This window comes from Lissotriton vulgaris, chromosome 11, assembly GCF_964263255.1.
Source record: "Lissotriton vulgaris chromosome 11, aLisVul1.2, whole genome shotgun sequence".
Taxonomy (NCBI): domain Eukaryota; kingdom Metazoa; phylum Chordata; class Amphibia; order Caudata; family Salamandridae; genus Lissotriton; species Lissotriton vulgaris.
The window spans coordinates 930,067,996-930,094,991 of NC_141699.1; positions in this window are offsets into that span (position 1 = coordinate 930,067,996).

Here is a 26,996-nt window from a genome sequence, read left to right on the forward strand (position 1 = left end):
TGTTCCTGCCTAATAATACTCCTGTGAGTCATTGAGCTGATGAGCTTGTGGATGAAGCACCCGCATGCCTGTGAGAGGTACCTGACCTGAGAAAGATGTTGGCAGCCTACTCAGAAAACCCCATATTTCAAAGACTGTAATCTCTACTGATGACGGTTAAAGAACCAGAAACACCGGTCTAGAGAACAGCACTATCTGTGCAGCTGTGGCGAAACACTTGAACACTCTTGAAGCAAGCAAGTAACCAAAACTGCATTAACCACGTTGCCAGGGGTGAACCTTGCTGGGAGGTGAAGCATGTGCTCCCACCCGTGTTCCAGTTTAATAGTACTCCTGTGAGTTATTGAGCTGACAAGCTTGTGGATGAAGCACTTGCATACCTGCAAGAGGTTCCTGACCCGAGAAAGATGTTGGCAGCCTACTCAGCAAACCCCAAATTTGAAAAACTGTAATCTCTACTGATGATGGTTAAAGAACCAGAAACACGTGTATAGAGAACAGCTCTATCTGCGCCAACTGTGGCGAAACAGCTCTATCTGCGCCAACTGTGGTGAAACACTCAAACACTCTTGAAGCAAGCAAGTAACCGAAACTGCATTTACCAAAACTGCGCCTTGAGACCCTCTGGGTGAGTAGTGCGCTATATAAATGCTTTGATTGATTGATTGACCAAAATGACATGGGCAAGCCTTTTTGGGAGGTGAAGCAGTGTGCTCCCACCCCTGTTCCTGGTTAATAGTACTCCTGTGAGTCATTGAGCTAACGAGAAAAACTGACCTGAGAAAGATGTTGGCAGCCTACTCGAACAGCCTTGAAGAAAGCAAGTAACTTAAACTGCATTTACCACAATGCCAGGGTCGAACCTTGATGGGAGGTGAAGTGTGTGCTCCCACCAGTGTTCCTGTTTAATAGTAGTCCCCTGAGTCATTGAGTTGACTAGCTCGTGGATGAAGGACCCGCATGCCTGTGAGAGGTACCTGACCTGGGAAAGATGTTGGCAGCCTACTCAGCAAACCCCAAATTTCAAATACTGTAATCTCTACTAATGATGGTTAAAGAACCAGAAACACGCGTCTCGAGATCAGCCCAATCTGCACCAACTGTGGTGCAACACTCGAACACTCTTGACGCAAGCAAGTTACCGAAACTGCATTTACCACAATGCCAGGGGCGACCCTTGCTGGGAGGTGAAGCGGTGTGCTCCCACCCCTTTTCCAGTTTAATAGTACTCCAGTGAGTAATTGAGCTGACAAACTTGTGGATGAAGCACCCGCATGCCTGTGAGAGGTACCTAACCTGAGAAAGATGTTGGAAGCCTACTCAGCAAATCCCAAATTTAAAAGACTGTAATCTCTACTGATGACGGTTAACCAGTAACACATGTCTAGAGATCAGCACCATCTGCACCAACTGTGGTGAAACCTTGGAACACACTTGAAGCAAGGGAGTAACTCAAACTGCATTTACCACAAGGCCAGGGGCGAACCTTGCTGGGAGGTGAAACGGTGTGCACCCACCCCTATTCCTAATCAGTAGTACTCCTGTGAACATGGAGGGACCTCAGTGCTGCATCTTTGAGCCAGTACTGATCCTGAAAAGTAATTCTAAACATACTTACCAGTAACTTGAGTTTCCTTCCATAGGCTAACATTGACTAGTTTCACTTGGAAATTATTCTAACAGTGGAGTTTTGGAACTTTAAAATATTCATCTAAAGTCAGACGAACTACAAATTCCGATTTACTCACCTGTTATCAGGAGAGACCTCAGTGCTGCATCTTTGAGCCCAGTACTGATCCTGAAAAGTAATTCTAACACTTATAAATTCACCCAGCCACTCTCCTTGCAGTACTCTGTTCATTCAGTCAGTATCCAAGTACTCATACAGCGAGCCATGGCATTAGCACATGGACTGCTTCAAACCCCTATCCACTATGCATGCAGTCCCCTAACTGAGCAACACACTCATAGTTCTGCACTTATACATTCAACAAAAAAACAATATTTCAGTTTCCATATTTTAAAAAACATTTTTATTTCCATTTTTTTTATTACAAATATATAATTTAATTTAAAAAATAATATATGTAAAAATAAACAGTTAAAAAACTGTAGAAAATCAGTATAAAAAAAATACATATAACTATTATTACATTTAAAAATTATCCTTTAAAAAACCTTCGGAATTTACTGAAAAAAACATAGGTTTCAGACATGTTATAGTCAGGAATTAGCATTTAAAAAACCTTACAGTTTCACTGAAAAAACCATAGGTTTCAGGGCTGTTATAGTTAGCTGGACATTTCACTCGTACAAAACCATTGAAATTCCTCCGTTATAGTTAGTTGTACTCACCATGACACACGCGTCCGCAATCAACTGCTGATGATGTCACATATTACATAATTCATGACATGGTCAGTGACATCACTGATGACATCTCAAATGAAATCACTGATGACATCACTGATGACATCATCCTTGTGACAATCAGATACACCTCATCATACACTAGTATAACCTTTCATCACTCACTGTAAAATACAGAATACCATATTTGAATCCGTTGACACACCAATATAAGTTTCTAAAAACCCAATCAGTGATTCCTAGATCTACACACACATCTAATCACACTATAGATTCCCTCATACATGCTGTCAACGATCAATCGCACACTATCAAATATACTTATACACCTATATCGACATTACACACCAGCACACATTCTATTCACTTATGCAGTCATCCTACTTATTTATGCAAACAATGAATCATACCTACATTTACTCAGCTACACACTTATACAAACACCACTTCATGTATTCATATAGATAGTAACTCATACTTAGTGTGTTATAAAATCACTATTACAAGTATACAGTTATCCATACAGTCACTAATAGAATCACTGAGTCTTATGTATACTTATTTATATACAACAACTGTCACATGCACTGCCTTTTATTTTTCTAGTTAGTTGGACATGTACCATTGAGAGATATGTTTGCTTGTCACCACAATCATAAAGATATTCACTCACCCAAACAACTGTTATAACAGGTAGTCTTAACCTCATATACCTACTGAATCAACTATTCACACATCTTTCGTCAGTCACACACCCTCCACCGAACCACACACATATTCCCTCTCCCATACAAATACTCAGTTAGCTAATCAATAACTAATATAAACTTTCACTTAGCTAGTAACCAACTGGAGCAGCAGTTTACACAACAACTGACAAAGTGATACAGATATTCACACAGTCAATTCACTATCCAATATATTTAGTGAGACACTATAATTTAGTCAAGTAAACAGTCAATCACACTGCTACTAAATCCTCAATCCAGATATTTATATTTATATATCCACTCATTCTTCAATGGAGATTGCTATATATATAATACATATTTAACTAATGAACCAAACCACATTCACTGGATGATGTCATCAGTGATGTCATTTGAGATGTCATCAGTGATGTCATCAGTGATGTCAATGACCATGTCATTAATGATGTAATATGTGACATCATCAGCAGTGGATTGCGGGCGGGCGGGAGTTATAGTGAGTACAACTAACTATAATGGAGAAATTTCAATGGATTTGTATGAGTGAAATGTCCAGCTAACTATAACAGCCCTGAAACCTATATTTTTTCAGTAAATTTATAAGGTTTTTTAAATGTTAATTCCTAACTATACCATGTCTGAAACCAATGGTTTTTTCAGTGAATATATATATATATATTTAGAAATCTAGAACTTCGTTGAACAGTTAATAACTTCTTTACATGTCGATTTTTAACCAAATGCATTTCAAGACACAAAACCTTTTAGGTTTAAACCAACAGCTGTCAGTACCTCAGGCTGGGACAGTTGCAGTCAAGAGGAAGAAAAGCATAGGGTTAGATAGCGGAGTACCGCAAACACATTTGCATTTGATGGAAGCAACACCCACTACAGAGTTTTGGGGACCAACGGTCGCCCAAAGTTCAGGGAAACTTCTTCTCCAGGAGAGTCAGAGTTTTGGAAGTCCCAGAGCTCAGGCACAGCAGGCAGTTCTGGACTACCTGGATTGGAGATGCCAGAGGTCTTTGGATGCAGAATTGGTTCTTTACCAGCAGCAGTCAGCTACAGGTGCATTGAGCACAGTCCATTGTGGTTGGGCGGTCGTGCTCAAGTTGCTGCTTTCATGCAGTCAACACCACCAACAAAGCAGGTACAGGTTCACAAGAGTGGGGCTTTTCCCAGAATCATTACAGGTACTGAGAGGATCCGTAAGGCTACCGGGCTGATGACCAACAGGCCTTGGCTGCTGCAACTTTTGGGTGACGAGGTTAATCACATCAACACAGTCAATGCCGGTCTTCAACTCATGACGGTCCTTTACCGACGGTGTGCCAGGGACTTGTACCCCTAGTCCATTGGGAGGACTTTTGGAGGCTGCACAGTTTTCAGGTGGAAACAGCAGATAACAGTTGTCGAGTACTTTCACAGTTGGCTGTGCTTGGTGCAGGTTTCTTCTGCAGCAGGGCTCAGTTCCTGGATCAGCAGCACATCTTCTTCCTTTTCTTCTTTAGGTCAGTGGAATCTGAAGTCGAAGTCTTGGACCTGGGGAGGCACCTTTTGGGGATCAGGAACCCATTCCATCAGAGGCAACGGGCTCATGTACGTCTAGTTGAAGGTCTAGTTCAGCAGGTCAGCTGGGCAGCTTCAGGGTGGGCTCTGAAGCTTGTTATGTCCCTGTAGTTCAGAAAAGGAGACCTCAGCTGACCCTTGGGGTCACTTCAGCCTGAGGTGAAGGGAGAAGGTCCAATCCTCCTTCTCAGACAGCAGGGCAGGGTTTAATCTGGAGGGCAGTTCTCTGGTAGCAGGGGAGTCGTATCCACAGATCCAGAAGTATACTAAAAAGTTGGTCTGAGGGTCCAATATTTATACCTGGTGGCGGTGTGGATGTGAGAGACAGTTCTAGACTTACCCCACATCTGGTTCTGGAAGATTCTTTCCTCCCCTGCCCTGGTTCCGGGATTTCTAGAGTCACAAAAAGTTAGTTTCAAGTTCTCTGTGTGTGTGCTGATCCCACTCATCTGAAGTGCAAGTGTGGTAGGTGACAGCTCTGCCCTGCCTATCTAGTCAGGATGGCCCATCCTGCCAACTTCCAGTCTGCCCTTTGTGATACTGTCTGGGGACAATACAAAAAGGGCAAATACACCTAGTCATGTGACACATGATACAGGCTGCAGGCAGAAAATGATTAGGACACAAAAATGCCAACTTTCTAAATGTGGCGTTTGCAGAATTCTGACTTAAAATTTGACTTTACTCTTAGATGGTTTTAAAATAGATTAATTTGAGACCAAACTTAACATTCCTATCTGTTCTCAAAGAAACGTTACCGCTTACTAAATGTAATAAGGTAATCCAACATTATCCTATGGGAGAAGAAGGCCTTGCATTTGTGAAATGAATTTAAGTATTTATCACCACCAGGACATGTAAAACGTAAAAGTACACGTCCAGCTTTTTAAATACATTTCACACTGCCCTATGGACAGTTAGTTTATGGCCTACCCTAGGGGTGCCTTTTATGTATTAAAAAAGTATCTTTAGGCCTGGCAAAAGGTTTATTGTGCTAGGTCAGAATGGCAGTTTAGAACTGCACCAACAGGCTGCACTGGCAGAACTGAGACACGTTTAAAAGGCTACTTAAGTGGGTGGCACAATAAATGCTACCGGCTCGCTAATAGCATTTAATTTAAAGGCCTTGGGTACAGTTAGTACCACAATACTAGGAGCGTGTAAGTAAATTAAATGTACCAATTGGGTGTAAGCCAAATTTTCCATGTGTAGGGGACAGGCACTTTAACACTGGTTAGCAGTGGTAAGGAAAACAGAGTTCTAAGGCAAGCAACAACGAATTCAGCAAAATAGGAGGACTGAAGGCAATAGGCCATGGGAAAACCACTCCAATGATGTTGGGTCTAACAGCTTACCATCAACATTTCCTGATATTTGGTGTGGGATACCAGCACTGGCAGTTCCTTGACATGCTCTTCCATGTAAAGTATTTGCTTTGAGTATTCACCAATGTGTTGGTCCAACTTATGGCTGCTCGGCAGAATGAGGGAGTTGTGTTTAATCTGTGTCTGGATGATTTGCTGATGCAAGTCCATAATTAGGGCCAGGTTCTCTCTAGAACACATGACAGATATTCCCGTTTTGATGTACTCATGGTTTCCAGGTCTCCAGATGAAATCCTACCTCCATCGTAACCATGATTTGATTTACATCAGGTTTAGTTTGACCCAACCTCACAATGCACTTCTTGCCTCCCAAGTTTGCTTCTAAACTGAGGTTCCTTCTGTTTTCACTGCTGAAGAATCTTTGGGCATCAGCAAGGAAATGGCTCCAAGTGAAAGGTACTATGGCTGCCTGTATCTTTGTGGTATCATGAACATGTCTACAACTGCGCCCCTTGGTGCAATATATGCTGCTCCATTGGAGGCTTGTTTTAGTGCATTTCAAGGTTCTCATTCACATACCATAGGACAACGCAGTTGTTTGTATTGGAGGTTGATGCCATCCAGTCTGACCATGGGCATTTCCCTTGTGATAAATGTGAATTATTAGTTGGAGTGATTGTGAGGCCTCACCAAGTAATAATATAATTTTTCTGGATCCGGCCCAGTTAGGTTTCTTTAAATCAAACCTGAGCTCAGTCCTGAGTAGTTGTAGCACTGAGCAGTCATGCATAACTCAAAGAAACCAAAACCAATGAGAGGGGAGAGGAACAGTTATGTGGGAAAGGCCCACAGATTCCTCGAACTCATATACATAAACCAAAACTGTCTCCCAAACCAAGAAGTCACTATGCCCTGCTTCTTAGTGCTCACCAGGAACACTACATGTGTTCTTATAGAACCCTCACCCACGTACTAATCATGGGGCATGCTTCATCATCAGGTCTTCACCTGGTGAGGTATTCATTCATCATTAGGTGGAATCAACCTCGCAGTAGGATGGAGCACTTTGATATTCTTTATGTTCTTAGTGAGATATTAGGACAGACACAATTAAAAACATCTAAAGGGAACCCTAATTCAAATTTTTAATAAGAGGGTCCTTGTGATATGGTTAAAAACATAACACAATACAAAAAGACATTTACTGAGCCAGTGTGTCTATTCTGGGTTGACATGTTTCATTTGCTTTGCAAGATGCACAGATTTAAACAGGACCTCTAAGAACCTTGTACTACAAACCTTTACTGATCAGGAGATAGTTACCCATCCCTTCTATACAGGGTAAGTTGAATGAAAACTGGAGATTGTCCACTACAATAATACTAAGAAAGTGGAAGGAACACAGAAAAGAAATAACTTCTGTATTAGAATAGGTGTGTAAAATGGTGAGATATCTAACCTTAAAAATACCATCATCTATAAGCCAGGATTAGTGACCTGGTGTGACTTAAAGAACCTGTAACAGCTAGTGTTCAAAAGATTATGCATTCATCTCATTGTATTCACAAAATGCATCATATATCCACACACAAAGACAATAGTAAATACATGAATGTAAGCCATCAAGCCCCTAGTGCTTTAGATGGGGGACATAAGTGGCACCCAATTCTATATAGGCCTCATGGGAGCAAATGCGGGGTCGTGCTGGGATCAATGGTCACACACTGTCAAGGCATGGGAGGAATAGCCCTACAATACTAGCAAAGAAGAATACATATACAAACAAATGACCCAGGGGGTTACTTACTGCACCATTTCTCAGCTGGGACTTCCCAGCCTAACTCCATTGTCTGCCTTTCACAAATGTGGTGGAGAGGCAGATAAAACTAGTCCTTAAATAGTGCAATGGGTGCTCTGATGATAAGTTACACCTGGAGTTTTTTTAGAAAAATGTCCCCCAGCAGGCAGGATAACAGAGACCATGTTCTAATCCATTTAACTGCTAAATGTACTAGGTCTCTATTGAATATATTAGACTTAATTAGGTTTGCCAGCTAGCTCAGAGGTCACTAGAAACTTTCTCGAATGAACAGGGAGGAGTGAACTTCCCTGATTAGACAAGAAGGGATTAGCTTCTGACAACCGCATAAACATGACAACTTTGCTCCCCCAGAATAAGGAGTATATCTCCAGAGTCGTGTGAAAACAATAGATAGCTATTTCACTCAGTCAATCGTTCATACTTAGTTTCACCAGAGTGCAGAGAAATAGAGAGACGGGCGTTTTCAATAAAAGGTGTTATTTATTGAGCAGTCTTCTTTCTCATGCAAGAGAAATGAATCGCCACAATTGCAATACTTGTTATAAAGTAAAGTGCGTACAGTAAAAGGAGTCTTATGAAATAATACTGTAAAAGCATTGATATGGTTTCTGAGCCATATGATACTTAAAAGGTGTAAAATATATACAATTACATACAATGATAAAAGTTGACTAAACGTACTCAACTGATGTTTCTAAATACGCTTACCCCAGTGTACCTAACCTAAGCCTAGTACGTGGGAAGGAGTAAAGGAGTTTTTAAGTTAAGTTAGTTTTGCCAAGAATCTGATTCAATAATTCTCTACGGATCTAATCAGCTCCGTACCTTGGTTTTAGAATGAAGGAGGTCTTGTATCTCGCTCTCAGGACTCGATCTCCCAGTAACCCGCAAGGGTGACTGGAACACTGGGGCTGGATTTTCTTGGCAGGAGAAAAAGACAGCGTCTCTTTCAGTGCGTCAAATGGGAGGGACGGCTTCCATCGGCACTCGCATCAGCCGGGCTTTGGATAAGTAGATAGCCGCTCTGCTCCAAACCACCGTGTGTTGCTTAAGGCAAACGCTGGTATATTTATACCTGGAAGGTGCCATTTTTGACGTAAGGTTGGACATAAGATGTCAATAAAAGATGTCACTAAGAACTGTCCGTTCTTTCGGACTCGCAGGAGTTCTAGGACAAATCAAAACAAAAGCATTGGGAATTCCCAGGTTGCTGGAGGTTTGGTTTGTTGAAAGAACTCGTTGTACTTTCTAGGTGTCTAAGGAAGTAGCCTTGCCGTATTTGGATTGCATTGGCTATTACTAAATATGGATATGATTCTTATGCCTTTATAAGGGTATGATTTGTTATAACCACATAAGGGCATAAATCAGGAATATTTAATTAGGGTCCTAGATACGATCACAACACCCACTCCACGTATAATGTTCATCATTACTAAATACTAACTAATATATAAACATATAGGTATGATTGTGTTTTCCAGCCCACCCCAAAATACATTGAATGCATTTGAAATGGTATAGATACACGAAAATGAGTATTATACTGTACGCTTTCAAGCAGTGGTATCATTCAGATAATGCAAATATAAATATCAGCTCAATGAATTGCGAAAATTACATTTATGAAATGGCTCTTAATACAGAAAAAAGTTGAGACCATTTCATCACATATTTATACAAGATTGTACATATGCTAGAGGCTGATGCAAAATATTGTCTCTAGAGTCTCTAGGGATAGAAGCTCTGTTCTCTAAGAATAGTTCTACTTTAAGCAGAGTACCTTGTGCCAAAAAAAAGTAAATATTTTGGAAGTTGCGAAAAATAATTTTACTTTCAGGGGAAAAAAATAGTTCCAAATGTTTTCAGCAGGGCTGTTTATAAAAACAGAGTTCAGGGAACGCTGTGTGCTCGCTATTTCAATTGTTATTCTCGTTGTTGGGAGAGAACATTACCTCAACTAGACCAGCAAAAAATTTGTCTACAACAGTAGGTGAAAGTTGGGCCAACGCTGAAAAATCAGAAATAGTGCATATATGCGATGCATTGCCATCGTCAGTGTTTAGATCAGCAATGTTCACAGAAGGTTGTACCTGTGTGGTGCCGCTTTCATCTCGTACTCCACTGACACCTAATCGTAATGGTGAAGTCTCAACGAATGCCGTCATCAGTAGCCACTGGGAACAACACGTTGCATGAGTCGTTTCCAGACAAAGCAAAACATTGATATCCATTGGTACTGCTGATGGTAGTGTAAGACACACGTCCAACACGCATTCTTCTCCGCATAGCAGACATCGAAGGACAGGTAAGATGTGTTAGACCTGGCATCATTGGCTTGAGTCTCTCCTCCATTTCTTTCTGTTTGCCTCCACTGTTTTACGATGTTTTGCTGGTATACTGCTTTGGGCACTGTGCCACTGCTGATCAGTGCCACAGTGCAAGTGCTCCCTATGTTAAATTGCTGTATTGATTGAATTCCATGTTTGGCTTATTTGGTTTACTATCAGTCCCTAGTCTAGCGCACCAGGAGTGCCAGGGCTTGTAAATACAAATGCTGCTCGTGGACTTGCAGCGCATAATGTGCCACCCACAAGAGCGGACTAGTAAAAGTATGTCTGAGGGTCTGCCATTGCCAGACCCACGTGCAGTCTTGTACTGTCACGCTAACTGCGCAAGTACACCTACTTGCCAGTCCCTAAACCTTCCCTTAACTTCATGTTAGTCGCCCCTATGGTAGGCCCACGGGCAGGGTGCATAAGGTAGGACAGGCCTGACCAAGTTGGCATGTCCTAATAGTGAATTACAGCCATATTCGTTTTTCACTATTGAGGTAACCTGCTCTCCATTAGTTAGAATGGGCTGCCAGGATTATTAATGCTATAATCCTAGCTGGCTCGGGGAGCATGGTGCAATGTCGAGTTTGGTATCCCTGAACTCGGGGTTTAATTACGCATCCGTTTGTGTGGATGGTTTTTGGACTCTGGGTTTGAAAATAGCACTTTTAGAAAGTGGCTATTTTCTTGAATTTGAATTTGAATTTAAAATACTTCTAGAGCGCAGCGTACACCTTGCGGTTTCTTGGCGCTGGGGGGATCAGCAACTGAGGGGGAAAAAGACCAGGGAGAGGTGAAGGGGAATTTGAAGGAATTTAAGTGGGGAAGGCCTGGCTGAAAAGGAACGTTTTCAGATCTCTGCGAAAGGGGAGATACTGAGTGGCAGAGCGGAGGTGGTCAGGAAGTGAGTTCCAGAAGGTTGGAGCCAGGGTGGAGAAATTGGCCCGCCCCACTTTTTGCGAGTGAAGCGAGGGATCTGGAGAAGGGACTTGGAGGAAGACCGAAGTTCTCTTGCAGGTACATAAGGCTTGATTAGTGAGGAGATGAAGGCGGGGGCAGTGCCCTGGCGGGCCTGGAAGACCATACAGCCGATCTTGAAAAGGGCCCGTTCCTTTATAGGGAGCCAGTGAAGCTCCCTGAGAAGAGGGGTGGAGTGGTGATAGCGAGGGAGGCCGTACACCAGCCGGGCTGCTTGGTTCTGGATGGTCTGGAGTCTATGCAAACTGTACGCGGGGATACCGTGGTAAAGAGCGTTTGCGTAGTCCAGTTTCGATATCACAAGTGCGGCCATGATGATCTTGAGTGCCTGGGGGGAAAAGAAGCGGGAGACAGTGCGGATAGTGCGGAGAGAGAGGAAGCAGGAGGACACCACGGAGCTGATTTGTGAGTGGAGGGTGAGTTGGCTGTTTATTTTGACACCAAGTGTTTTGACCGTGGTGGAGGGGGTCGGTGCAGAGCCAAGAGAGGGGGGCCAGAAGAGAGAGTTCCAGGGACTGGATGAACCACCAGTGAGAACCAGCTCGGTTTTATCCGGGTTCAGCTTAAGGTGGTTGTGGTTCATCCAGTCCCTGATGAATGTCATAGTTGACTGGAAATTAGAGACCGAGAGAGGAGAAGGGGACAGATCAAAGACGAGCTGGAGGTCATCCGCGTAATTATAGACGGTGACCTCCAGCTGCTGTAGTGCAAAGATGAGAGGAAAGATATAAAGGTTGAAAAGTAAGGGGGAGAGAGAGGATCCCTGGGGAACACCACAGGTGACAGGGAGGGGAGAGGCCGTGAAGTCGCCTAGTCGGACCGCCTGAGTGCGTTCCCTCAGAAAGGAGGAGAGCCAGATCAAAGCTGATCCCCCGATGCCAGCCGCCTTGACACGGGTAAGTAAGATGGTGTGGTCCACCGTGTCAAAGGCGGCGGAGAGATCAAGGAGGACCAGTGCCTGGTGTTTGTTTTCATCCATACCCTTTCTGAGTTTGTCCAAGACTGAGACCACGACTGATTCGGTCGAATGCCTGGGACGGAACCCGGCTTGGCGGGATGCCAGTCCCCCATTTGCCTCAACATGGGCGCTGAGCACAGCGGTAACGTGGTGTTCCATCACCTTGCCCAGAAAGGGTAGCAGGGAGATGGGGCGATAGTTGGCCGAGATAGAAGGGTCAGCGCCAGGTTTTTTCAGGATGGGCACTATGGTAGCTGCCTTGAGCGCAGAGGGCACTACGCCCTGTGCCAAGGAGCTGTTGAGGAAGGCAATGGGGGGGTCAGGGCAGCTGGAGTAGATTTGCTGCAGGACTCGTGCTGGGCAGACGTCCGCGGGAGACCCCGACTTCACTTTAGGGAGTATCTCCAGAAAAGAGTCCTGAGTGAGGGGGGGATGGAGGTAAGAGGGTGGGGGAGGGGAGGGGGGAGGGATCAATGAAGGCAGAAGAGGGTAGAGGGATATTGAGCTTGATGGTCGCTATTTTATCTAAGAAATAAGTGTTGAGCTGGTCGCAGAGAGGCTGGGAGGGAGGGATATTGGGCGAAGTTCGGTCAGAGAATGCCAGGTCATTCACTATGTCGAAGATTTCCCTGGGTTTATTTTCAGCAGAAGTAATTTTAGACGAGAAGTAGGTGGTCTTAGCGGCCAGGATTGCTGTTTTGTATTTGTCCAGTGCTGATATGAAGTGGGTTTTTGATAAGGGATTGTAATTTTTCCTCCATTGCCTCTCTGCCCGTCGGGCGCTCAGTTTGAGCTCTTTTAGGTGGTCATTGAACCATCTATTAGAGTCCTTTGGTCGGCGGATGGAGATACGGCGTAGGGGCGCCATAGATAGAGCAAAGATAAACGTCTACAAATTGAAGGAGCTGAAATCCTTTTGCAAGAAATTTAAGGTCCCTACCAAAGGCATCTCAGCGAAGGAGGAATATCTCAAAGCACTGGAGGCCTGGTTGGAGTCCAGAGATCCCTCTGATGCGGTGGTGGTACCGCCAGGGGAAGGGGATGAGGATGTGCCAGTGAGTGGAGCCGTGTCCTCTCCCGGTAGCAGTGTTTCCTCCAAAGGTCTTTCCCCTGAAGAAAGAGAAGAAATGGCGAAAGAGCAAGAGTACAACATGGAAATGGCAAGGCTGAAGATAAATGGGCAGTTAGAGTTAGAAAATGCAAGAGGTAGGAGAGAAGCTGATTTGGAGACCAAAAGGTTGGATTTTGAAAGAGAAAAGTTAGCTTTGGAGCGTGATACCAAGTTGAGGGAGTTGGAGATCCAAGCTAAGAAACTAGAATTGAATCCCTCTGGTGGCAGCATCCCATCTGTGCCTGCAGAAAGTAGGTTTTATTTTCCCAAAGATGTGATCAAAGATTATCATAGGAATGAAGATATTGGTCAATGGTTTAAAGCATATGAGTTAGCATTGTTGGCCCACCGGGTCGCTGAGAAGGATTGGGGAGCGGGGTTGTGGGGTCGCTTTGTGAATGAGGGAAGAGATACCCTGTTAGACATGCCTGTTGAGGATAGGATGTCTTATGCTCATATGAAAGATGCTTTAATGTCGAGGTATGGCCTAACCCCAGAAAAGTACAGACAAGCTTTTAGAGAATGCAAGAAGTTGCCTGGTAAAACGTGGGTTGAATATGTGTCTTTTTTTTGCAGAGCCATGGATGGTTGGGTAAAGGGCAGCAAAGTGGAAAGTTATGAAGCTCTTTATGATTTGTTTGCTTGGGAGCATTTGTCTAATAACTGTTTTCCAGAGCTGCGCCAGCACCTTATTGATTGCAAGATATCTAACCCTAGAAAACTTGCTGAGGTGGCGGACCGCTGGGTCAGAACCAGGGCCCACAAGGGTCCAGTGGGAGACTCAGACAAAGGTGGGCAGGGTCCCCAGCAGAAGAGTGGGGGGGACAAGGGCAAACAGAAGGAGTCCCAAAGTAATCCCCAAGGGAACCAAGGGAAGGGTTCCCAGCCTCCCCCCGAGAAGAAGCCAGGGGCCCGACATGTAAACCTGTTCATAGGGGCCCGATGACCTGCTACGTTTGTGGGCAGGTGGGGCACCGGTATTATGACCCCCAGTGTCCCATGAAGAATTCTAATGCACCACCGCGTGCACCCCCGTCAATTGGCGAGTGTAGCCCTGGGAGGGGAGGAGATGGTTGTCCCTGGTGGGAGGGGTCCCGCAGAAATGTCCCTGGTCTCGCTAGGAGACATGGAAATGGTCCCTCCACCCCCTCTGCCTAGTAACATTAATAAATATAGGCAGTGGGTGACCATTAATGGCCATTGAGTGGAAGCCCTCAGAGACACCGGAGCGAGTGTGACAGCTGTCACTTGGTGTCCAGAGAGCAGGTGGTTCCCCACGCATTCTACCCCGTGATAGCTGCTGACAACTCCCAGAGAGAGTGTGAGGTAGCTCAAGTTTCCTTTGAATGGGGGGGAGTTTCAGGTACTCTTCAGGTTGCTGTGAGGCCCGCCATGCCTGTTGATTGTCTCCTGGGCAATGATTTAGAAGACTCCCCCTGGGCTAAGGTGGAGAGGGAGACACATTTGAAAATGTTGGGTGTGCCAGAGTGGGTGTGTGCAACCACTCGATCCATGACAGCAAGTAAGGGTGTTGATGGGGTCCCGGAGCCTGAAAAGATGGCCCAGGACCCAGCTGTAAAGAGAAGAGGCAGGAGGCGCGGGAAACCGGCCCCCGTAGTTCCCATGGTCCAGGAGGAGGTAGACCCTGAGGGGGATACCCTGGAGCCCACAGGGGAACAAATTGCTGAACTGGGAGACCTGCCCGAGCTGACCCATTGGCAGCAGGATGGTGGTCCCTCCAGGGAAGAATTTTGTGCAGAACAAAGAGTGTGCCCTTCTCTTGTGGGTATGAGGCAGCAGGCCTCAGCCCAAACCTCAGGTGATCAGTCAGGGTCGCATTTTGTTTACTGGGAGAACGACCTCCTGTATAGAGAGCCTAAGGCTGCTGAGCCTGGGTCAGCCCGTGCTACCCAGCGCTTCAGAGCCTTCCTACTGGGTTTGGCTCATGACGTTCCTTTAGCTGGACATCTGGGGCAGGACAAGACCTATGATAGGCTTGTCACCCATTTTTATTGGCCTCAGATACGAAGGGATGTAGACATCCATTGTAAGACTTGTCACACTTGCCAGGCAAGTGGGAAAAGCGGAAGGAAGCAGAAGGCTCCCCTCCAACCTTTTCCAGTGGTCAGTACCCCCTTTGACCGGGTGGGGATTGACATTGTTGGGCCCCTGGACCCCAAGACAGCCCTGGGCAACAGGTTTATCCTGGTCTTGGTGGACCATGCCACACGGTACCCGGAAGCCATCCCTCTCTGAACAGTGACGGCCCCCGTGGTGGGACGGGCACTGATGGGTGTTTTCTCCCGAATGGTGTTCCCCAGAGAGGTGGTGTCAGACCGAGGCACCAACTTCATTTCCAATTACATGAAGTCTCTGTGGAAGGAGTGTGGGGTAACCTACAAGTTCACCACTCCTTACCACCCTCAAGGTAATGGGCTGGTTGAGCGATTCAACCGGACCCTTAAAGGCATGATCATGGGTCTTGAAGAGCCAATGAGGCGGAAATGGGACGTCCTCTTGCCATGCCTGTTGTTTGCTTACCGTGAGGTGCCACAGAAGTCTCTAGGGTTCAGCCCCTTTGAGCTTTTGTATGGTCACCCGGTAAGAGGACCTTTGAGTCTGGTCAAAGAAGGCTGGGAGCAATCTCCCAGGAAACCTCCCCAGGATGTGTACAGTTACATGCTGGCCTTTGGGAACCAGGCTCGGCGCTTCAGAGATCTTGCTCAGGCAAATCTGGAGGCCAGCCAGGAGGAGATGAAGCGTTGGTACGCCCGGAATGCCACTCTGGTAGAGCTTCAGCCTGGTCAGGAAGTTTGGGTCATGTCCCCTGTGGAACCTTGTGCGCTCAAGGACAGGTGGACTGGACCGTTTAAGGTTGTGGAGAAGAAGAGCGATGTCACCTACTTGGTAGACTTGGAATCTCCCAGGAACCCCTTGAGGGTCCTGCATGTCAACCGTTTGAAGCCCCACTTAGAAAGGTCCGAAGTGGGCATGCTCCTAGCTAAAGATGCTGGAATGGAGGAGGAGAGTGAGCCTCTTCCTGACCTCCTGTGTGCTAAAGAGCAAGATGGGTCAGTGGATGGTGTTGTCCTCTCTGACACACTGGCCCTTGAGCAGAAGCAGGACTGTCGCCAACTGTTGGGACAATTCCCTGATCTGTTTTCCTTGGTTCCGGGTGTCACTCATTGGTGTGTCCATGATGTTGACACCAGAGACAGCCCTCCTGTGAAGCACAAGGCTTACAGGGTGACTGACAAGGTCAGAGCATACATTAAGGAGGAGGTCTCCAAAATGTTTGCCTTAGGGGTGGTTGAGTCCTCTAGCAGTCCTTGGGCCAGCCCAGTGGTCTTGGTCCCGAAGGCTGCAGCGCCTGGTGCTTCACCAGAACTTCGGTTCTGTGTGGACTACCGAGGACTCAATTCAGTCACGAAGACTGACGCGCACCCCATCCCCAGAGCTGATGAGCTCATAAATCGGTTGGGGGCTGCACGGTACCTTAGGACGTTTGATCTAACGTCTGGGTACTGGCAGATCGCCTTAACCGATGGGGCAAAAGAGAGGTCCGCATTCTCCACACCAGATGGGCTCTACCAGTTCCGGGTGATGCCCTTTGGGATGAAGAATGCCCCTGCCACCTTCCAAAGGTTGGTCAACCAGGTCTTGGCTGGACTGGAGGATTTCAGCGCCACCTACCTGGACGACATCGCAGTGTTCAGCGCCAGCTGGGAGGAACACTTGCGCCACCTCCAGGAAGTGTTGTTGGCCCTGCGCAGAGCAGGCCTCACAATCAAAGCCAGTAAGTGCCAGATTGGGCAGGGTTCTGTGGTGTACTTGGGGCACCAAGTAGGGAGCGGCAAGGTGGCCCCCCTGCAACCCAAGATTGATACCATCCTGGCTTGGGCGCCGCCCAAAACCCAAACTCAGGTGAGAGCCTTCTTAGGTCTCACGGGTTACTACAGGAGGTTTGTCAAGGATTACAGTAACATTGTGCACCCCTTGACTTCGCTGACTTCCAGGAAGCAGCCACGAAATGTGATCTGGACTGATGCTTGTCAAACGGCCTTTGACACCCTGAAAACTGCAATGTGCACAGCACCTATACTCCAGGCACCTGACTTTTCTAAAGAATTTATTGTCCAGACGGACGCTTCAGAGCATGGCGTGGGGGCTGTTCTAGCTCAGGTGAATGAAGAGGGCCGAGACTTGCCTGTAGCCTTCATCAGCCGGAGGTTACTTCCCAGGGAAACGAGGTGGAGTGCGATAGAGCGAGAAGCATTTGCTGTGGTCTGGGCGCTGAAGAAGCTGAGACCCTACCTGTTTGGGACTCACCTCCGGGTTCAGACAGACCACAGGCCCCTCAGATGGTTGATGCAGATGAGGGGTGAGAATCCGAAACTGTTGAGGTGGTCTATTTCCCTACAGGGGATGGACTTCACAGTGGAACACCGCCCTGGTACAGATCACGCCAATGCTGATGGTCTGTCCAGATTTTTCCGCCTTAATGATGAGGACTCCCTAGGTCAAGGGTAGTTCTCCCCACATTTCAGCTGGAGGGGACACGGGTTAGACCTGGCATCATTGGCTTGAGTCTCTCCTCCATTTTTTTCTGTTTGCCTCCACTGTTTTACGATGTTTTGCTGGTATACTGCTTTGGGCACTGTGCCACTGCTGATCAGTGCCACAGTGCAAGTGCTCCCTATGTTAAATTACTGTATTGATTGAATTCCATGTTTGGCTTATTTGGTTTACTATCAGTCCCTAGTCTAGCGCACCAGGAGTGCCAGGGCTTGTAAATACAAATGCTGCTCGTGGGCTTGCAGCACATGTTGTGCCACCCACAAGAGCGGCCTAGTAAAAGTATGTCTGAGGGTCTGCCATTGCCAGACCCAAGTGCAGTCTAGTACTGTCACGCTAACTGCGCAAGTACACCTACTTGCCAGTCCCTAAACCTTCCCTTAACTTCATGTTAGTCGCCCCTATGGTAGGCCCACGGCCAGGGTGCATTGTAAGTATAAGGTAGGACAGGCCTGACCAAGTTGGCATGTCCTAATAGTGAATTACAGCCATATTCGTTTTTCGCTATTGAGGTAACCTGCTCTCCATTAGTTAGAATGGGCTGTCAGGATTATTAATGCTATAATCCTAGCTGGCTCGGGGAGCATGGTGCAATGTCGAGTTTGGTATCCCTGAACTCACGGTTTAATTACGCATCCGTTTGTGTGGATGGTTTTTGGACTCTGGGTTTGAAAATAGCACTTTTAGAAAGTGGCTATTTTCTTGTCTAACTATTTCTGGTTTCTGCTGGTTTGGTGTGTGTGTGACAGGAGCTGGGTGGCTCCAGAGATCTGATGAGTCAGTGTGGGATGAGTGGGACATTTGCGTTGAGAGTAGGGGTAGAGTGGTTGCTGATAGCCTGCCCTGCCTGATACAATGCTGGCTCCACCTCCTGCCAGGCGACTGATGGCTCTGTGCCTGCCATGGACGATCCTAGCCCCACCTCCTACCAGGAGGCCGATAGCTCTGCTCCTGCCAGTGACAATGCTGGCTCCACCTCCTGCTGGGCGTCTGAGGACCCAGCCCTGCTCAGTGAATAGGCCAGGTGCCTCTGCCTGGCTACGCCCACAACAGACCCAGGATGTTGGGAAATTCCCCTGCATGGACAAAGGGATCAAAGCCAAAAAGGGGTATAAGAGAAGGACCCCTGAACCAAGAATTTAGATCACTTCTGACAAGGAAACCTGAACTAAGGACAAGAGGCCTGCTGATCCAAGGACTTGCCTACCCCTTCTGCCAGTGTGCTGTTTGCTGGGGGGAATCCTGCAGTTGCTTCTTTATTTTTGCCAAGGAACCAGGAGAGAGGAACTGAGTGTGTACTCTCAAGCTTTGCTAAGAAAATCTCCAAGGGTTGGAAGAGTGCCAGCCTCCTGTTGAAGTCACAGGGCTAAAGGACTTCATCTGCTAAAAGTGCTTGTTGCTGGAACTTGAGAATCCGGCACCTCTGAAAGAAACCAGCAATCTCGACGCCGACGGACGACGCCGAATCCAGCTCGACATCGTGAGTAACGGCTCCAGTGTCCCTCTTCCTCGACGCCAGCCGCCGGGCCCGATCGACGTCAGCAGCAACGCCAGTGAGTAGTGAGTTCGGCTCCAGCTCCAAGGGACCTTGTGTCTGCACCGCTGCTGATCGCATCGACTTCGTGCCCTCTCGACGCCGTGAGCGCTGCTCACTCTTGCAACATCATCTTCGACATCGACGACTACTGAGGCCTGATCGACACCGACGACGCGACGCCGGATTGCTCGACGCCACTGATCATCGTGTGCTTCATTTTCCTAAGGTACTGTGTTGTTGGGGGTCCGTGTGACTCCGGGCTCGACGTAGTGCTCCTCGTGGTCGACACCGAACCCCTTTGGATTAACTTTGCCTCCACGTCGTGTGACACCCGTGTGGGTTACATTGTTGCCAAGAACTGTGTTCTAAAGAACAAGAGTTGCTTTTGATACTAAAGACTTTGTGCTGAGAAGAAACTACACTTGAACTATTATTTTTCCTTCCAAGAGTATTTATTAAGATTGTGGTATATTTTTGTCGTTATTTGGTCTTGTGCCAAGCCTTATATAAAAATACTTATTTTTATAATACTACTGTGTCGTGTCCATTTGTAGTGTATTCACTTTATTACTGTATGTGGTCATAAATGCTTAACAAACAGCCTCTGAGATAAGCCCGTCTGCTTTGCCAAGCTACCAAGGGGATGAGCAGGGGTTATCAAAGGGTGTGATCCCCTTGCCCTGACTAGAAAAGGTGTGTCCCTATTTGTCAGAAGTGCATACCTCTGCCAACTAGAGACAGCCGGTTCTAACAAGATGCAATTTTGCCAGATTGGTCTGAATGAAAGAAAACAGGTAGTATTCAGATCTCTTAGCCGGGCCAATCCGAGGACCTTAGTGATACGGTCTCGGTATCGTATTGCTAGGATTGTTTCTTCCATCATAGCCTGAGTTTTGTCTGTGACTTGGCTTGCCATATCGGAGCAGAAGGAACAAAAGTAAAATTCCTGCTACGAGTCCCAAAATAGGAGGCAGGCCACCGAAAAGAGAATGCACAAAATTCAGGAAGATGCCCAGAACTGTTTCAAAAGGTGCTAACAGTCCCGAAAAAATTGTCTTAAATACATGTGCGATGCCACTGGTATCTGACATGTTTAAAATTTGGCTTAACGTTTCTACGAAATGCACGGGGCAATTTGTCGATAATAGGGTATGTATCTCTGCCGCTGTCCTTGCAGCTTGCAGGTCATATGTCTCTTTGGACGAGGTTAAAGGCACAGTTGTCTGTAAAAGAATAGACTTCATTCTGCTTAAAGTATCAATTCGAATAGAAGAGATATTCACAGAAGGCCAAAATGCCGCCTCCATGTCTGGATTGCTGTTCGGATACAATACTTGCATACAACAAATGACCCTGGAAGTAACGCTCACGAGATAGGGTTTTCCTGGCATCATGCCACAACAGCTGTGGTCACTTAATATAAGGTAGCTACCGGTGGAAAGTTGCCTGAAAAAGGGCTCTATCTGTGTAGCTCTGGTGCCGTGCAGATGACATGAGAGGTTGTTTGACGAGCCTTCGCAGTCTCCATGCAAATTTTTACCTTGACATAGAAGTGTACCGCTCAGTGATGTTTTACAATTATTACCACTAAGAAATACCTCTTTCTTGCCCCCACTTCAACGTCTATGTGTATAAGGTAAATTCCAGGTTGATTTGATGTATCCTTTACCCAACCTTTCATATAGGCCTGCTGGTATATACTTTTGGCAGTATTGAAACTGAAAGTTGTTATCGGGATTGTAATGGTGCCATGTATTATCCATTGAATGACAGGTATTTCTGACATTGTCAATGGTAATCTCTCAAGTTTTCAATGCTCAGCACCGTATAGTCTGCTTTTTTTTGTGCCAACGAGATTTGTCTATCAGTAAGGTTAAAGATCGAAAATAATGACGTTATGTTGATTAGACTCCATGGCACGTGACCTGAACGGAGGTTTAGTAACGTCCAGCCGAGCTGCACAATAAAACGCAATTGGGACTGACCATGTTGTAACATTATCATATCCTGTTCTATTATATCAAATAGCAGATGATACAATACTGTCCAGTGAATAGTTTCTGGAGGACAGAGTCGTTAACCCATTGTCCACTACAGAAAGTGTTTTTTCCAAATTAATACAATCAATTTTTCTTATTTTTTCCTCAGTTTCAATTTGATTTAATTTCCAAGCTTCATTGTAAGCTGCGTATATGAAACGTTTTTGACGCTGTTTGAGAAGTACCAGTATGAAATCTCGCAAGTCAGCACCTTCTTTAAGTAAAGTTAAGTGTTGCTTAATTTCGGGAAGTGTGGATCTCTGTAGCCAGTCGAGGCATAGTTTTCCTACACTCTATGTCGTAACTATCCCTGGATGTTGTCTCTGGGAATATCTTGGGTCTGGCCTGTTCTGTTTGAACCCCTGTATTTTGTTCAGGAATCTATCTTGACAGTTATTAGTGTCTGTGGGCCAGATCAACCATTTGTTCCAGTCAGGAAGTGTTCTGTTTTGTTTTAAAATATAGACCACGTCTAACCCCTCATCTGTACTGGTGTTTCTATCAGGCATAGGCTTTGGTATAGACGAGTTGTTTAAATCTTTTATCTTGGCTAAACCAAGACAAGTTTTTTACTGAATTGTGTCATTCAGGAACATTATTTATTCTGGGATCATGCAGGCTCTGAACAATGCTTCTAAACCTTGTACCTGCCATTCTTTTATACCCCAGATGGTTTTTGTCTCAATGTTGTTTTTCCAAAATTCAAAACCAAATGTAAACATTTTTTCATAAAATTTTTCTGAATAAATCAATTTAGTATTTGTCAACATGTTTTTCACTCCTGTCTTATTTAACATTTCGAAGTAGAATGTTTCAGGATCAGTGACATTTAACCCTGAGAAGTATGGGCATTTCTCATAAAATGTTTTGAACTGCCTTTTGGCGGGGTTGGACAATGTTCCCATTGATTATAACTGAAAACATTTCTAGGATTTGCAGATTTATGCAGATAATGATGCCCAAAGTGATTGTAACAATACATTTCCTCATAATTCGACGAACCCTGTAAATAATCATGTTCTGTAAATTTTGCTGACATTTCTAAATCTGCCATCTTATTATTAATATTTTCAAAGTCCCAATCATCAGTGAGAGTACTAAGTGATACAAAGTCACTTAAAGAAATCTTAAATTGGTGTGGATATTTCAAGAGCTCAACCGGGCCATAGATTTCATAATCAGTTTTGTCCCATGCTATACCACCAGGTATAGGCTTTGCTGTGATGTTCACTGATGACAGTTCTCTTTTTTCGATGTGTGATGATCTGTGTGGTTTCAGGACCAAGTTGATGTTCTGGCTTGCTGTGTCCATTGTACTATATTTTCCATCAATAAATCTACCCAAACTTAAAACCAAGATGAGCCATAGAAGGAGGAAAAGTACACCTAACACAATCCATAATTTAATCCATGGTGAAGTTAGATATGTTTCTCTGAGTTGATGAAAGAGTTCTGTGATTTTTTCTTTGAATGTTTTTGTTGCTGGCTTGTCTCCATGTTCACTTGGATCATCGGAAAAGTCATCAAAGTTGATAAAGTAGCCAGATGCAGTTCTATCAATTGGTGGGATTGCTTCCGGATTTCCATTGATCTTTGCATTTTCTTTTGTTACATTTGTATAGGCCGAGGCTACATCGTTGTAGACTGGTGATTCTTGATGAACTGTTGCAATTTGGGTTTCAAGAGTCACAAGTTCCATGGCTTTGTTGCATAGTCCTTTTTTAATCACTGCAGGTTTGTCAAATGTGATTAGTCTCTCAGTTTGAACCTCTTGGATTGTAGCAAGATTTGGTCTTCTTCTATTTCTTCGGAGTCCACTAGGCCTACTAATTATTATTGGCCACATGGTTGTGGTTTCACCAGGTCGATTGATACAACTTGGTTCTCCTTTTTTCCAGCAAGGGGATCTTGTTCCGCTGACAGCTAAGACAGGTACTGCTTTTCTGTAAGAAGGCCCAAATTCCTTCTTCACCGCAATCTTTTCTCTGACCAGATCCCCAATCTTTGGAATCCAGACAGGTCTTGCTGGGACAGGTGGTTTTTCTTCAGTGGTAGTTGGCTTTAGCTTTTCGTTACTCAGACTTTTTCTTGTTTCATTTAAGTCCTGTAAAACAGCCAAACGATCTTTGATATCAAAGGCTTTTTGTTGCACCACTGAAGTCTGACAATCCAAGTCCTGAATGATCATTCTAGTACCAAATAAAAGTTTGTATGGACTGATACCTCCTAGAGAATTTCTTGGCATATTATTAAGACTATGTTGGACACTTATTACATGTTTGACCCACCCGTCACCCGAACCATATACCCTTGCTGTTATAGATTGCTTTATGTCCCGGTTTTTTCTCTCCACTACCGCATTTCCCTCGGGATGGAATGGACTAGAACACCGCAATGCAATGCCCATGCTGGCCATGGCCTCCTTGTAAGCCCGAGAGCTAAACGCAGGACCCTGGTCAGAATGTAGCATGCCAATTGCATATGTGCCGATAAAGACTCGCAAATCTTTTATAACAGTTCTGGCGTCAGCCGAGCGCTAGGGGTCTCATCTAAATGAATCGCGTCTTAATATTTATGGGACCGCATTTGTCCGGTCGGACGTCTGCGCATAGATAGCCTGATGCTGTCTAATACTGGTGTCTGAGCTGGTGTCTGGTCCGGTTCACAACTGCGATCTCTGTTGCAGTCCTGACAATTCATTGCAAAGTTATACATTTCTACGCTCATCCCCGGCCACCAGTATTGTGATTGTAATTCTATTAGAGATTTCAGGATCTCTTGGTGCCTCAGACCCAATCCCATGTGTGCTTCTTGTATCAAGAAGACTCTCCGGTTCGTGTTTGGAATTACTCTATCCCCCACTCCAGGGATTTGAGCAAACGGAACAGAGTTCGCATCAATTATGTATGTATTGCTGAGTTTTTATCTAAGTCTGCATGAAATCATTGTAAGATCGGACGCAGTAATGCGAATCACACACTATTAGTGTCTTGAATTCATGATCAGCATTTTCAAGCGCCATCTTTAAAGATCTTATTTCAGCTCGCTGAGCTGTACAGTTTCTGAGAGATTCAGTTTTAGTGACCATCGGTCTGAATTTACCTAAGCGCCAACGACCTTTAACAATCGTGCACGCTGCATTGTAAATTTGTTTTTCCACAACGTAGTGTTGTGCAAATCTGTCCGTTTAGATTACACAGGTGTATTGTTCGAGAGCAGAATTTCGATCGGCAGAGGATATTCATTTTCATATTCCAGATATTCTAGTTTTTTCATTTTCGGATCAAATGCGTGTGTCACGTCTTCTGTTGCAAGAGAAGTTTCCCATTTTATCCATTTTGGATCTAGAGCATTAAGATTGCCTGGTATTGTTACCGCCTCAAGGGCTGATACTGCTGTTAAAACAGATATCCTTTTTCCTTGGGCTAGGGCTCTTTCTTTTGCTACAGCAGTTTGAACCGCAGTTAGAATTTTTTCAGTAGAACTGAATTTCATTTCAGCTGGTGTGTACAAATGTGATTTGTAAGCTATTGGTACCGTTTCTCCCTGATTAGAGGTCAGGTATGTGAATCCGCATCTTCCTGGATTGACTCGGATTACAAGGTTGCGTTCGTTTGCGCGTGGTTGCAGTTTTGTTTTAGTTAACATGTCTGTCTGTAATGATCTTAACATTTCTGTGTGTTTTTGAGTCCAATTAATTGGTTTAAAATCAGGTTTTATTAGTTCGTAGAGAGGTTTAACCCTCTCTGCATAATTTAGAATGTATGTTCTTCTGAAATTCAGGACACCTAGTATTCATTGTAATTTCTTCAGCGTTTTTGGAGCTTGGACTACTGCACACTTCTCTTAGAAGTTGTCTGCTAGGCTTTTGCCTTCACTTGATAATTCATATCCTAAAAAAAGGACAGTTAGATGGGCAATTCATGATTTTTTAAAGTTAAATTTGTACCCTTCAGATGCGAACCCAAGTATTATGGTGTTCACTCTTTTCAAGTGAGTCTCCAGGTCATCGTCTGTAAGATAGATGTCATCGACATAGGATAATGCCTCATCATCATACATTTGTAGTAACTCTGTTACCCTGGCTGAAAATAATCCTGGGCTATTCTTGAATCCCTGTGGGAGACAACAAAATTGTTTTTGGGTCCCCATGCTCGAGAAAGCGGTCAAATATCTGCTTTCAGGTGCTATGATTTGACAGAAGAAACCATTTGAAATATCTAATGTTGTGTTATATTTCTTGCGCACAATGTTATTCATTAGTGCTGTACTGTGTGAGTTTTGTACTGCAAAAGTTTTACAGCAGGAGTTTAGATGTCTGTAGTCCAAAACTAGACGATATGAATCATCTGGCTTGGAGACAGGAAACAAAGGATTGTTCATTTGTGAGGTGCATGTTTCAATCACCCCCTGATATTCAAGTTGATCTAAAATTTCTTTTACTTGTTTTTAGCTTCTTGCTTAACAGGATACTGCCTCTGTGCAGTAGGTTGATTTTTTTAACTGGATTTTATGGTGAGGAGAATCCTCATCCCATCCTACATGATTTTTATATAATGCAGGGTCTTGGGCCACTGTCCATTTTCTAGCAAGTGTGTATCTTTTATGTATTGGAATGTAATTCGAGAAGGCAGGCATAATCATTTCTTCACCATGTGGGCACTCCCTGACAAACTCTGGTGGCCAGTCTTTCTCTACTAGAAGCATATCATAGCCTTTAGATAGATTCTCCCAAAAGAGACCTTTTATTTTCCTAGTTTATTCTCCCTCTATACGTAATGTTATTTCATATAGTTTATGGGGCACGCTCACTCGGGTGTCTGCAGTTTCCACTTGAATGTATTCATTCGTGTCCACTGTCTCCAGAAGATTCATCAGGATCTTGCGGGCTATGCTCACTTCTGCTGCGCTGTCTAGCATTGTCTGGGCCCACTCTCCGTTTTTCAGTTGTGTCCTCAGGATTCTCGGCATGTTTTATTTTAATACTGGCTACCTTCTTTCTGGGAAATTATAATTTTTTACTTTGATGAGCAGGTTCGTTGTCTTTGGACTTGTCGTGCTCTTCTTCATGTTCTGACCGTCCTCTTCTTTCCGATTTCTTTGATGAAGTCTGAAAAGATCGACAGGGACGTGTATCAATATCTTGATATCTGTCAGGTTTTCTCAAATTGTCCCTATTTCTAAGGTTGTATCTTTTTTCAGAGGGCTCCCTTTAGAGAGACCCCCCCCCCCCGTTCCGGAGATTTATCTCTTTGTTGGGGAGACCTTCCCTGGTCTGAAACTGTTTTTCTCTGGGAGTGGTTTGTTTATTACCCTCTCACTTCTTCTTTTGTGAATTGAGATTATTTTTAATAAACGTTTTTTCAGGATTTTCAATTAGTTGGGGTTTTACTGGTTTACCACCAAAACTATCTCTACCTAATTCTTCATAGGATTTTTCAATTATTTTAGCAAGCTCAAAAGGTTGGTCTGCTATATCTGTCTCTTTCAATTTTTGGCGGATTGCCACACATGCTGCTTCTCCTTTTATGTTGGCTAATAATATAGCCGAGATGTGCTTAAAGTCTTTCAGTAATTTCATACCTAGAGTTAAAGCAGGTTCTGGACCGTATTCATTTTGAATCTGTCTTAGTACATCTGGTATCACCGCCATAGACGGAATACCA